Below are 13017 nucleotides of genomic sequence, written 5' to 3'. Positions count from 1 at the left end.
GTGTGTGTGTGTGTGTGTGTGTGTGTGTGTGTGTGTGAGTGGTGAGGGAATATGGGTATGGGTGTGTGTGCACATGAATTTGTATGCCCCTGAGCCCAGAGACCTCCAACACCACAGGGACTGACGTTATAGGTGATTATGAACTACTCTATGTGGGTACTAGGAATCAGGCTCAGGCCACTTGATCTCTGTGCTCTTAACTTTTAAAAACAATCTCTTCAGCCCCAGGCAGGTGAATTCTTAGGCTGATGAGGGAATAGAAGACAGTGTCAGGCTGTTGAAAACAGAGTCAAAGCAGAGGGGAAGGTCTCCTGGACCTCTGAGCTTCTCACCACCCCAACTCGAGTGGAGGCTGAAACACACACACACAAACCCGTGTGGAAAAACAGCAGAGCATTATCCAGGACTGAAGACCCGCTGTTTGAGCCTTCCAAAAGGCTTTGGAATTTGTAAGTGGCTCTTCTGGAGCTGGGTCTCTGGGGATACATAAGTGACCCGACACCTGGTAAGGTCTTGATTTAACTGTCAGGGACACTATCTCCCGACCCTACTCCATCCCTCCCTAGCCTACAGACTGTAACACGTCAGCTGCCTCATAGAGGGCAGGCCTCCTGTGCCCTTCCTTCCCCAATTCCATGCTGAAAATCCTCTCACGTCAAAGGCCCATGTTCCCATCCCTCTGGAAATAGGGTGACTTTAGTGTGGAAGAACATCTTTGGGTCTGGAATTCAGGGACACACTGAGATTCTTTTGCGGGGGAGGGGTACCTCCTTGTTGGGTGCCAGGCCTAAACCCACTGATTTCTGTGAGGCCTAAATCCTCTCCTCAGGCTCACATTGTTCCGGGGACCAGAGGCACACACTTTGCATTTGCCCTGCTGGTGCCTGGGCTCGCAGAAACGGATCTCTGCAAGCCAAGCGATGTCTGTTAAGCAGCTCCTCGGAATAGCTGCAGAAACCTACCATTTGCAAAGCCACTTGCCGCTAGGCGGTAGACAATGGGGCCCGCAGGAAGGAGGGGGACTGTGCCCAGGGACGCCCGACACACGTGCGCCCGGCTCTCTGTGTCTCGGCCTCTAAAACAAAAGCCGGGCGGCATCTGTGCGGGGGCTGCACGCACGGCACCGGTTCCACGCAGCAGAGCCAGGGAAACAAAGGGCCCAGCCTCGCTGTCGGGGGCGGGGGGACAATTATACACCCAGGAAATCGTGTCTGTGGATTTGAAACGAATGAGGACCGCGCTCCCAAACAATGCCTGTTGTTTGCACCAAGCTGCTTTCTGCTAAGTTCCATCCTGTCATTTGCATGCCGTTTCAATGACATTAATGAATCACGGCCGGGTTTTTGTTTTGTTTACACGAAATAAAAATTTTCCTGTCCTTTATTATTGAGATAATCACCCCGCCAGGATGCACGGGCGTGCCAGACACCAGCTTCCTTTCTCCTGGGCTGGAGAGGAGAGTCCATTCTCCCACCCGGCCCCCTACCGACTTCAGCCCTCTCACATTCTTAGGGCCCCAGAACTTGTTTGCTGCGGGGACAGTCGGGGTCAGGGAGGAGGGTGCGTGGACCAGGAGAGCAGCGGGACAGGGGTCTCTCTTGAAGTTATATTTGCAAAACAGTTACAACGCATTCACTTTGTAAGTTTCTTAAAAAGTCAGTTTTTTCAGAGGAAAATATCCGAACTCCAAAATGTCCTGTAGCCTTTCAGAATTTTTAGCGGGATCAACTGAGGAGCAGCACTCAAACTACCGGGAGATCCAGGCCTTCCCGTGGCCCAGGAACAGAGCAGCCCCAGAGCAGCCCACCTCTACCTGACAGTCTCCGGCTCTTCCTCCTTAGCTCTGATATTCTCTCTCTGCACAATGTCTGACTGGAAGGATCAGGTACCCTGGATCTATCTGGGATGAGTTCTCAAGGGATTGTTATAAAGGTGCTTATTGGGACAGACCTTCAAACAACTTTTCCCTGTGGTAGGCTAGAGGGCTGAAGCTCACCGGAGGCCCAGAGATGCCGGATAGGAAATGCCAAGCCTGCTTCTGCAGCCGCTTCTGCTATGCTGCCTTTCTCCTCCTCTCTCCTCCTTCTCTTCTTCCTTCTCCTCTTCTTTCTCTTCTTCTTCCTCCTCCTTCTCTTCTAGCAGTATATATTCATTTATTTGTTATATGTGTACACGCGTGTGAAAGAGTGTGTACGTTTATGCCCACCATGTGCATGCCGGCCTGGTACCCTCGATGGCTAAAAGAGGCCATTGAATTCCCTGGAGCTGGAGTGACAAGGGATAGTGAGTCACCTGATGTGGGTCCTGGGATGTTCTGCAAGGACAGCAATGCTCTTACTCTGTGTCCATCTTTGCAGCTCCCAGTCACTTGGTCCTATCAGGGATGGAGCTCAGTGATGGATCGACATTTCTTGCACTCGCCCAACTGGCCAGGAAGAACGACGCTGCAACAGGATCCTTCTGCACACGTTTATTCAGTCCTGTTTCTTCTTGTTTATATCTCCCTTGTTTATATCTCCCTTGTTTTTATCTCCCTTGTTTATATCTCCCCCGAACCCTGGGCCTCTCACTCTTTTATACTCTCAGTTCCCATCCACTCACAGCAGGCCACGCCACCTCACCAGGTACGCAGCTTCAGCTAATCAGGGCAGCAGGGGCATATCTCCATCAAAATGGATTCACCAGTATCCTGGTACACCTGCACAGCTCTCAAGATGTTTGTGGCTTATATGAGGAAGTCAGGTGCAAGTCATACGACTTAGCTGCAGTCCCTGGCGCCTTTGGGACTGCCGCCACACCTGCTCCTCACAGACATTCACACATTACTCATAAGCGTTGGGTCAGTCCCCAGAACAGGGGTTGGGGGTGGGGGGAACAAGAAAGAAAAGGTCACTTGGTGAACCAGACTCTCTGCCTCACTGGGCCTCCAACTAAGCTCTGCTTAATGGTCCAAACCTCAACTCCACTCCAGTCCAGTCACCCAGGACTCCCATTTCTCATAGCCAGTATCAGCAAGATGGTTATCTACTATGGGCCTGTAACAGGCCTTAAAGGCCCTGGGTCTTACATTCTACAAGGATAAGTCATAGAGGACAAAGGTTTGCTCTACCCAAGTGCATCATGCCCTTCCTCTCTGGAAGTCAAGTCTCTCCAGTCAAAAACGGGAATTTTACCCACAGAACACTCCCAGCCTCACACTGAGGGATTCTTGGTAGGTGTGGTACCACTAAGCCATGCCTCTGACCCCCTCACTGGGGTACTCTAGGTGGGGCTTTACCACTGAACCACTCCCCCAACCTCTCACTGTAGGGTTTTAAGCAAGCACTCTGCCACCGTTAGGCTCTATTTCCAGTCTTCTTTGTACTTTTCATTTTGAGGCAAGGTCTAACCTATCCAGGCGAACCTTGAATCCATCATTTTATCTAGGCATTCCTTGAACCTGGGATCCTCCTGCCCCGTGAGTAGCTGGGCAAGCAGGCTGACAAGCTGTCTAGGTTTTGATGATCTCTTTCACCCCAGCTACACATAGGCATCTATCTACTCCTCTCCTCACGGCTCGTGGACGAAACAGAAACATGGTCTTCAAAATGTAAATCATTTTTGTTTCCAGACAGTAGACTGGGGTTCTCTAGAGAGCACAACTGATAGGATGAATCTAAATATACAGGAGGAACATTCTTAGGGCAGCTTAGAGGCTGTTGTTCAGCTAGTAGAGCACCGGCGATCTTCCATAGGAAAGTCCAAGCATCTAACAGTTGTTCAGTCCGTGAGGCTGGATGTCTCAGCAGGTTCACTGTGTGCATCAGAATCCCAAAGAAGTAAGCTCCAATGCCGGAGAAGCAAGAGTGAGGGCAAGCAGGCAGAAAGCAAGTGCTTCCTTCTTCCACGTCCTTTGTATAGGCCGCCCGCCATGAGACAGTGTGGCCCAGATTTACTATTTAAGGCGAGTCTTCTGTGATGGTTTGAATATGCTTGGCCCAGGGAGTGGCAGTGTAGCCTTGTTGGAGTAGATGTGACCTTGTTGGAGGAAGGGTGTCACTGTAGGGGTGGGCTTTGAGACCCTCCTCCTAGTCATGTGGGAGCATTCTTCTCCCGTCTGCCTCTGGATCAAGATGTAGAACTTTCAGCTCCTCCTGCCTGGACGCTGCCACCCTCCTACCTTGATGATAATGGACTGAACCTCTGAATCTGTAAGCCAGCCCCAATTAAATGTTGTCCTTAAAAGAGTTGCCTTGGTCATGATGTCTCTTCGTTGCAGCAATGGAAACCCTAAGACAGCTTCCTACCTCAAATGTTCCAGTTAATGAAAAAAATCTCTCACAGGTATGGGGTTTTGGTTAATTCCAGATGGAGTCAAGTTGACAACGAAGAATAGCCATCAGAGACAGGGTCTCAGTAAGTCACACAGGCTGGCCTCAGATGAAGGTTCTTCTACTTCAGCCTCAAGTGCTAGAACCACAGCTGTCAGCTGCCATGCCCAGCTGGAGCAGAGGTCTCTCTTTAATGTTTGTCTTGTCTTCTGTATATGAGTGTTTTATCTATGTCTTTGTTTGGTTTCTATTGCTGTGATAAGTATCATAGCCAAACGCAAGTTGGGGAGAGAAGAGTTTATTTCATCTTAGAGCGTATGGTCCATAGTACAGGAAGTCAGGGTAGGAAACTCAAGGCAGGAACCTGGAGGCAGGAACTGAAGCTGAGACCATGGATGACTGCTGCTTACTGGTTTGCTCCCCCTGGCTTGCTTAGCCTGCTTTCTTATGCACACAGGGCCACCTGCCCAGGAATGACACCGCCCACAGTGGTCTGGGTCATCCTACATCCATCGTTAATCAAGGGTATGCCTAGTGGGAGGAAGAAGCAAATGGGTCTCTGTGAGTTCAAGGTCCAGCATGGTCTACAGGCCAGCCAGGGTTACATAGTGAAACTCTATCTCAAAATAAGAAAATAAGAAAACACTCCCAGATATTTGCCTACAGGCCGATCTGATGCAGGCAATTCCTCAACTGAGAGTTCCTCTTCCCAGGTATATTGAAGTTTGTGTCAAGTTGATTAAAAAAAAAAAAAACATCATAGTTGCATGCACATGTGCGCACTGTGTGCATATCCAGAGACAAGGTAGGTCAAAAGAGGGTGTTTGATGCCAGGGAACTGGAGTTTCAGATGGCTGTGAGCTACCATATGAGTTCTGGGCACTGAACTTGGGTACTCTGCAAAAGTAACGTGAAGGTGGAGGTATTGATTTCGTAATTGGTTATATATATATATATATACACATGATTTTTTTATTTAATGTATATTAGTACACCGTAGCTGTCTTCACACACACCAGAAGAGGGCATCGGATCCCATTACAGATGATTGTGAGACATTATGTGGTTGCTGGGAATTGAACTCTGGACCTCTGGAAAAGCAGTAGGTGCTCTTAACCGCTGAGCCATCTCTCCAGCCCCCGTAATTGGCTCTTGATTGTGTCAATAAATAAGGCAGAAGCCAATCGCTGGGTGAGAAGGAAAAGGTCTGACTTCCAGGTCCCAGGAGGAAGAGAGGAGGAGTCAGAGCAGGTGGTGGGGTGGAGGAAGCGGCAGACATATAGGTCTTGGGGCACCAAAAGTTTGTAACCTCCGCTGCTAAGGCTAAGGAGGATGGGGCAGGGTATGTTTCACCCAGCCATTCAGTTATCTGGCTAGTTTTAGAATATTAAGTCGGGGCTGGTGAGATGGCTCAGTAGTTAAGAACCCTGACCTGCTCTTCCAACGGTCCTGAGTTCAAATCCCAGCAACCACATGGTGGCTCACAACCATCCATAACAAAATCTGATGCCATCTCCTGGAGTGTCTGAAGACAGCCACAGTGTACTTACATTAAATAAATAAATAAATAAATAAATAAACAAACAAACAAATAAATATTTTCAAAAAGAATATTGTCTATCTGGTGTTTTCCATCCATGGTGACTAAGATGGGGCAGGAGTGTCTGAAGACAGCCACAGTGTACTTACATATAATAAATAAATATTTTAAAAAAGAATATTAAGTCTATCTGGTGTTTTCCATTCATGGTGACTAAGATGGGCAGGTGAAAGGGCATAGCTGGGGCAGTCGTTGGCAGCTTGGCAGAGCTCTTGAGAAAGAGCAAGCACATTTTAAAAATTACATGCTACAGTAACAAGTTTTTTGGTGGGTGTGGGTGACCTCTATATAGCTTTCTTTTTTTGACTATCCTGAAATTCACTATGTAAATCAGTCTGGCCATAAACTCATAGAGATCCTCCTGCCTCTGCCTCCGGAATGCTGGGATTAAAGGCATGTGCCACACTTCCTGGCTAGCAACAAGTACTGTTAACTGCTAAGAAATCTCTCCAGTCTCAAGAATATAAATCTAAAATTTGTTTTCTCTAAGATATTTGGAAGGGCCAGGCAGTGGTAGCACATGCCTTTACTCCCAGCATTCAGGAGGCAGAGGCAGGTGGATCTCTGTGGGTTTGAGGACATCCTGGTCTACAGAGTGAGTTCCAGGACAGTCAGGGCTACACAGAGAAACCCTGTCTCAAAAACAAACAAACAAACAAACAAAACTATATATATGGCTGGGGGGTTGTTGTCTTTATTTTATTTTATTTTATTTTTATGGAGCTAGAGAGGCAGCTCAGCAATTGAGAACACATATTGTTCTTACAAAGGACCGGGATCTGGTTCCCTAAGCGTTCATGTAATGGCTCACAACTACCTGTAACTCCAGTTCCAGGACATCTTATATACTCTTCTAGCCTCGTTGCGGTCCTGTACACTCATATTGTACATCAGCAAACACATGTAAAAATAACAAATAGATAAAAATTAATCTCTAGGGTGGTAAAACACCCCATCAATTTGCACAACATTTATCCACACAGAGGCCTGACTGCACTTCTGAGGTTTTTGTATCCTCAGGAGTCTGAGCATACTGGAGGACTTCCTGCCATTTTCTGAACAGGTGGGCAGGGCGAGAAGTTGTTCGGCCATCCTAGAGTGGTTTGCAATGTCTCAGACAGGAGTATACATCTTCTCTCCTCTTCTCTAGAGTCTGGAACTAAATTCACACCTTTTTTTTTTCCTTCCCATCACTTAAAATAATATTCTTGCCCTTAATACTTCCTTTGAAAAACTACCCAAAATGATGCTGCCTTCACACGCATACAAATTACCCAAAGTGTAGGCCAGGGCTCACACTGGAGTGTGCCAAAGCCTTTAAGCCATGTAAACGCAGAGTTTCTGAGCTCCAACGATGGCAAAGGTGTCTTTATTTTGGGAAATGATTAAGGCAGCGTTTGCCATCCTACACAGATGCACTGAAGTAGATTGTAGGGCAAACTATAAAGAGAGCAGATGCTCTCTGGATCTGCTTCCAAGCCAGGTGGGATGACGGGATCCAGATGGGACGTGTGTATCCCTCACACACTAGGAGACAACTTCTCCATTAGACCTTGTCTAGCCGCCTCCTGCTGTGAAAACGTGGGCGATTTCATTTGGGACCACATGCAAAGCTCTGTGCCTTCTCTATTTTAGACGTCAGGGTGACGCAGGTTTAGTTTCCAGAGACTCAAAAGAAGCGGAAGTTTTCTTGGAGATCAAGCAATGAAAGGGGAGCCATCGTTTTTTTATTGAGATTGAATTCCAGGCTTCACTCAGAACAAGGGGTTATGAGTCAAACGCAACACTAGGGGGCGCAATAGATCAGGAAATGCATGAATCACTGCTACAGCACAGGACACAAGATTCTGTCTGGTTTTTTTTCCACATTGGGGGAAAAAAAAAAAAAACAGCAAATGACTCGTGCTTTCCCAAATTTTGTGTGCTGAAACTATTCTAGATATCTCAAATTTGAAATTTTCACATAATCGTGATCATACGGGATGCCTAGACTGTCTTAGGGCAATAGAGTTGTGTCGTTTTCTTTGTGTTGTTCTTTCAGTCAGCCTGGCCACCCCAGTCATCTACGTCTCCAGTGCAGGTGGAGTTGGGAGACAATCTCTGGAGATAAGCAGGGTTATCAGGCTGCTCACTGCTGTGGGTAGCAAGGGCCCCAGCTGCAGGCTTCTGAGCCTCGCGGAATTTCCTGCATGCTCCCCACTCCCAGGACATACTTGCCGCCTGTCTGTCTGTGTGCTCAGCCATGCCACGCCATGCCGCAGCATTGAGGAAAACACGGGGCCAAAGCAAGCGCGTTCCCCTGGCAAAGTGCGGCAGGGCTCAGTGAGCTGACTTTGCACAAAAACGTCCACAGCCAGCTGCGACCTGGTGACAGACAAATGGTATTTATCTTTCCAAGCCCTGAGATCCCCAGGGCTGTTCTGCTGCAAGCCCTCAAGATAGAAGCCACACAAAACCCTACTGCAGATGGCCTTCTAATCATCCTCGGCGTTCAACAACCCTATCTACACTGGCGGTGGGTGTGGCTTGGCTGTCCAGGCTTCGCTGTGGTCCGTAGGGTGCTGCTTTTGAGAGGAGGGAAAGCACTTGGGAGACGTAAAGTCTTCTTTAAGCCACATTTACTAGTTATCTGGTGAGGTCTCCCGTTCCAGATATGATCCCTGGGGGCTGGAGAGATGGCTTGACCTCTTGCAGAGGACGTGGCTTTGGTTCCTGGCACCCACACGGTGGCTCACGACACTCCATAACTCCAGTTCCAGGAGATCATGATGCCTTCTTCTGACCTCTGTTGGGTACCAGGCACATGATACAGACATACATTCAGCCAAAACACTCAGACACATAAAATAAAATAGACCACTTAGGAAAAAACTTAAAGATACGATTACGGCCAAATGGTGATGATGGTGAACATCTTTAATCCTTGCACTTGAGACAGAAGCAGGCAGACCTCTAAATTTGAGGCCAATCTGGCCTACAGAGGGAGTTCCAGGACAGCCAGGGGTACACAAAGAAACATTGTGTCAAAAAAAATTATATATATGAGCAGACTCAGCATCATGGGCCAATGGTGACAAGCAAAAGCACTCGGGTAGGGTGAAAGAGCGCTCTAATCACTGTATACAACCTACACAAGTCAGGGTGGTGGCTGGCCTTCAGTGAGAAACGTCTGGGGTGATTGGTGTGTATCAGCCAGCTTTGCGAGATTGCAATGAAGTGTCTGAGGCAAGTAACATGACAGAGATGAAAGGTTTACTCAGCTCAGGGTTTGGAGAGGCTAAAAGTTCAAGACCACGGAGCTGGTGAGACAGCTCAACAGTGAAGAGCGCTTGCTGTTCACATACACAGGCACACGTGCATACACACAATTAAAACAAAATCATTAACATTCAAGGCCAGGATGCTCCACTAATTCTGTTACTGGAGAGGGTGCAGGATAGCTTAGCACGGCAGGAAAGGCTCAGAGATTACTGTGTTAGTTGAGACAGGCATTGCTCTGCAGCCCAAGTGGGCCTCGAACTCGTGATCTTCCTGCCTCAGCCTCCCAAATACTGTCAGGACAGACATTTGACAATATACCTCGCTTAAATAATTGTATCCACTTAGACTTTTTTATTTTATTTTCATGTATACATGGGTACATCTGTGTGTTTATGCCACGTGTGTGAGGCAGCTGGGGAAGGCCAGAAGAGTGAGTCATATTCCCTCGAGCTGGTGGTGCTGGGAACCGAACTTGGATCTCTGACAAGAGTAGTGAGTGTTCTTAACCATTGAACCATCTCTCCAAGCCCAAATTCTCACACACACACACACACACACACAAAGTATAATAATTGTTGTGTTGGTGTGTGTGTGTGTGTTTATACATATATAAATATATATATATATATAATTGGTATACAACACACACACACACTAAATACAATAACTTGTTCATTAGTTCAAAGAGAAATATTATATCCATTGAGCAACTGCTCCCCACTCCCCATCCCCTCACCCCCAGCCCTACTCCACTTATCTGCCATTTAGCTCTGTCTCTGTGGATTGGCCTGTTCTGTAGGCTTCAATATCAGTAGAATTATGGGTTCATCCTGTTGAAGTCAGCTTCTGCACCCACATGATGCCTTCTGAGTTCCTCCTAGTGGTAGCTTGAATCAGAAGTGCCATTCTTCCGTCGGGATGATGCTCCATTTGACATGTGGACCTCACTGTATCCGCCCATCAGCTGATAGACACAGGTTGCTCCTGCCTTTCAGACATTGCAAACCAAGCTGAGAAGAACACGTGCAACTATCCATCTTAGGCCCTGCTTTAAATTCTTTCCACTTCAGTCTTACGGTGGCATTTCTGGGCTGTGTGGAAATTCTTATTTTTAAATTAAAAACAGTGGCTTCATCATTTTAAAGTCTCACCAGCAGCACTTGAAGACTCCGGCCTCTCATCCCAACAAGGCATTTTCTGTCTTATTTTGTCCTTTAGCTCACAGTAGGCAATCTAACCGATGTGCGACGATGTCTCATTTTACTGTTGATTTGCGTCCTCCTAATTAGTGAGGCTGAGAATATTTTCACGGGGTCATTATGTATTTTTGTTGGAGGTGTAACTATTTGAGCCCTTCGTTCACTGTCATTCTAATCATTGAGATAGTGTTTGTTTGCTTTGGGTTTTGGGTGGTAGTACTGGGCATTGAGCTGAAGATCAAGTGCACCCAGGCAGGCAATGCACCCAGGCAGGCACTGCACACAGGCAGGCACTGCACACAGGCAGACACTGCACACAGGCAGGCACTGCACACAGGCAGGTACTGCACACAGGTAGGCACTGCACCCAGGCAGGCACTGCACCCAGGAAGGCAATGTACCTAGGTAGACACTGCACCTAGGCAGGTACTGCTTACAGGCAGGCACTGCACCTAGGTAGACACTGCACCTAGGCAGGTAATGCACATAGGCAGGCACTGCACACAGGCAGGCACTGTACTTAGACAGGCACTGCACCTAGGTAGACACTGCACCCAGGCAGGCACTGCATGCAAGCAGGCACTGCACATAGACAGGTACAACACACAAATAGACACTGTACACAGGCAGGCACTGCACCTAGGTAGACACTGCACATAGGCAGGCACTGCACACAGGCAGGCACTGCACCGCTAAGCTGCATCCCAGCCTTGTTTCTACTTTTTAATTTGAGCCCAGTTCATATAGTTTGCTCAGGCAGAACTTGAACTCATTCTATAGCTCAAGGAGCCTTAATTCTGTAATCCCCCTGCCTCAGTTTCCCTAGTTGTTGGAGTTACAGATTTACACTACAAGACCTGATTTACCTGTGTTGAGTTGTGGTCATTCTTTATGTATGATTTCACATGTGAAACTCTTATCCAATAAATGATTTATAAATACTTCCCTTATTTCATAGTGTTGTATTTTCATGGTTTTGTTTGTTCTGTTTTGTTCTTTTGAGACAAGATCTCCCTATGTAGCCCATGCTGGCCTGGAACCTGCGACCCTCCTGTCTCAGCCTCCCAAATGCCAGGACCAAGGCTGTACTGCTTCTATTTCTTCTCCTTTTCTTTCCCCTTCTTTTTCCTCCTCCCCCTCTCCTCTCCCACTCTCCCTCTTTTGCATCTTTTTATTCTTCCTCCCCATCTTCCTTTCCCTCCTCACTCTCGCTGCTCAGCGGAACGTGTGGCATTCTCTAGCAAAAAGACCCACCTCAGTCTGTACCCTCAGGGGCAAGGGTGTGGGCCCGCAGCTGTGGAGACAGGAAACACAGGTTTTGCCTGAGCGACTCTGAAGGTGGTGGGGAGGGGGCAGCTAGCTCCCACTGTGTGTTTCTGAAGTTGACACACAAGGCCTCTGGCATATCCACTGTGGGTGAGGGTCATACACTACAGTTTAGAAGACAGCACCCCTAGGTAGTGTGGTCCCTGTCCCTTCTACCACAGCACAGCAGCGTAAGACTGAAGCAGGCTTTTCTAGTGAACTGGATAAGTCTGTGGTTGTCAGTTCTCCTTGCCACAAACCAGATCCCGCGGCTTGTGGCAACACTGCTCACATCCCTTGCCAATCAATCAGATAGCTGTCAGCCCTGAACTGATGAACTAGTGTAGCTGTCAGTTCTCGAGAGGACTGGCCAGGTGGGAGGAGTCTGAGGCAGTGGCCTTTCTGTCAGGGGCTTCCTGGTCTCTGTAGAAAAAGCATCACTGAGGAAAATCAACAGACCCACCCTGCTAAGGGTCTGTGTTATGTCTCACGGTCATCCCACTCACAGAAAATGCTGGTTGCTCATACATAGATCACCCCTCCACCCTGAACTTAGAGCTGATTGGTCTCATGTGAATCCCAGGTGTCACACAAAGTCTGCTTCTGTCACGCAACACCACTGTCCCCTTCTGCGCTCCTTTGCTAATCCTACCTCAGTTTGAAATTTTGATATTTTGTTTCTTTTTTAAGATTTATTTATTTAATTTATGCATATGAGTGCACTGTAGCTGTACAGATGGTTATGAGCCTTCATGTGGTTGTTGGGAATTGAATTTAAGACCTCTGCTCCAGTCAGCCCTGTTGGCTCAGTCCCTGCTGGCTCTGGCTCAAATATTTATTTATTATTATAAATAAGTACACTGTTGCTGTCTTTGGACACACTGGAAGAGGGCGTCAGATCTTATTACGGATGGTTGTGAGCCACCATGTGGTTGCTGAGATTTGAACTCAGGACCTTCAGAAGAGCAGTCAGTGCTCTTCCCCACTGAGCCATCTCGCCAGTCCCAATATTTTGTTTCTTGTGAAATTTCACCATTAACTTTAAAAGTATGGCATTAACTGGGTGTGTGTTTGCCTGTTGCTTGCTTGTTTGTTTGTTTGTTTGTTTGTTTTGGTCTGTATTCAGGCAAGGTCTTGTTATGTACTGGCTGAGCTCAAACTTGCAAACATCTGCCTGTCTCTCCCCCTCTGAGTGATCACGCCTGCCCTGGTCTTGTTGACTCCTGATCAGATCATGGAGATGAGTCCCGGCCTTCTCCCTGGGGGAGAGTATCGGTTTGCTCTTTGTCCGTGCTGATACACAAATGTACTGAACCCAACACCTGTGACCCAGAGTCCCAAG

This window comes from Mus musculus, chromosome 7 (assembly GCF_000001635.26).
Source record: "Mus musculus strain C57BL/6J chromosome 7, GRCm38.p6 C57BL/6J".
Classification (NCBI taxonomy): domain Eukaryota; kingdom Metazoa; phylum Chordata; class Mammalia; order Rodentia; family Muridae; genus Mus; species Mus musculus.
Note: the sequence above shows the minus strand (reverse complement) of the source record.